Source organism: Pteropus vampyrus, unplaced genomic scaffold (assembly GCF_000151845.1).
Source record: "Pteropus vampyrus isolate Shadow unplaced genomic scaffold, Pvam_2.0 Scaffold87, whole genome shotgun sequence".
Lineage (NCBI taxonomy): Eukaryota > Metazoa > Chordata > Mammalia > Chiroptera > Pteropodidae > Pteropus > Pteropus vampyrus.
Window position 1 is genome coordinate 4,288,154 of NW_011888868.1, and position 2,103 is coordinate 4,290,256.

Sequence of the window (2,103 nt, forward strand, 5' to 3'; positions counted from 1 at the left end):
AGGATGCTGAAAGTGTATCTATCTTTTCCTAGCTATATATATAAAGTAATACAAGAAAGAAACTAAATTGAGAATTAACCAACATTTTGCAAATCAGAATTAGATTAAAATATACAAGGGTCAGAATTTACTATGATGAAACCTCCTCATTTCCAGTTTCTTTAACGGCAATAGAATCTCAAAGTATGATTCCTCCAGGGAGCATATGCAAAATCAAAGATGTGACTGTTAGGCCCTTGTTAAAAATCTCTGATGGAAGTAAGGTGATGCTTAGTGCTCTCTCAGTTGGAAGTACTTCTAGGAATCTAAGGGCATTGTTCTGTAGAAGCTTGGCATGCCTAAGATAGTAATGAATAAATTGAGAAAGGCATATACAGAAAATAAGTATTGATATGACTTGCTGACTGATTAAAATGGAGCAGACTCAAATTCATAGAAACATAGAGTTTCTAAGACAGTTTTACCAGTAAAAGTGCCACAAACCTGAAGTAAAACAGACTGGAAATACTCAAGATATAAAAAAGGTCTCTGGGTCTTCTTCATGTATTGCTTTCAGTTTATATCCTACATGTGAGTTAAATCATATGGTTTTCAACTTTTTTTTCTGACTTATTTTTCCTAGCATGATAATCACAACAAATAAATGTTCGTAGACATAGACAGCAAGAGTGGTAATCAGAGAGAAGGGGGCTGGGGAAGATATAAAAAAGGGTAAAGGAGGTCAAATATGTGGTGACAGAAGAAGACGACTTTGGATGAATACACAGTGCAATATACAGATGACATATTATAGAATTGTATACTTGAAATCTATATAATTTTATTAACAAATGTCATCCCAATAAACAATAATATAAGAACGTCTCTGGGGTCTCAACATTATTCTGGCAGGAAATAGGCTGAAAATGCTGTTCAAAGGAAATATTTTTCAATTCCTTCCTCAGAGGTATTAAAAAAAAGAACAGACAAAGAAAGATATTTCAAAAGAAGAGCCTATAGAGATGACAGCAAACTGTAAACCACTCACAGTGAACAGAACTGGGGCCTGATCAAGAGAATAACCTCATAGAATGGGAAGACTGACTACTTTTGCTCAACATGATTTCAGAATTATGATTAGTAACTTTTCTGTTAATCCATAGAATAGAAAAACTGACTATATTTGCTCAACATGATTTCAGAATTATGATTAGTAACTTTCCTGTGCATTCTTTTCTTACTCTTTTTGGAATGGAAGTGTTTATTGCAATGATTCTATTTTTGTTTGACCATTATTTTAGATCATGTTTGAATAAATGTGTGTGTGTGTGTGTGTGTGTGTGTGTGTGCGCGCGTGTGTGTGTGTTAGGGAGGATGTTTTCTTGTTCATAGGTCTCCAAATCAAGAGGCACACCAGCTGAACCTTAGATCAAAGGATCTTGGACTACAAGACTGAAGATGTGACTATATAAAACTTTTGGGCTTCTAGGATAAAAATAACCATATGAGAAAGATGTGAATAATCATGATCAGAAGACGAACTATGGTATATTGATTACACTAATGGCTCTGAGTCTTCATGTTTCCCTGTATCCATATGTTTGTGGTATGACTTATAGTTTCTTCTTTCTAGAAAAAGTCTATGACTCTGCTCCTCGTTCCTGAGTTTAGTTTGTGCCTTGCTTTGAGCAAAGAGATTTTGGCAGTTGTGACTAAAAAGAGAATTATATAAGCATTGATATGTTTCTGCTTCTTATTTGACCTTCTATCTTTGTTATGAGATGTTTGAGCTAGCTTACTAAAGGATGAGACACTTGGACAGAGCCAAGTATTCCCCTTTTTCACAGTACAGGCATACTAGAATAGCATGCAATTAATCTCCAGATATTAGAATGAGCTCAGACAAAATTTACAGAGATGTCAAACCATCTTCAATTAATTCCAGAATAATGAATGAATTTGCTGACACCAGCCAACCCACATGACTGAACAGAATACATTATTGTTTTTCTTTTTAAATTTAGGAGAGCTGAAGTGGTTTGTTACACAGCACTATTGTGGCAATAGGTAACGGGTACAAAGACCTTAAAAATTAAGTTGAAAGTATATACTGGAAAGGTTTGT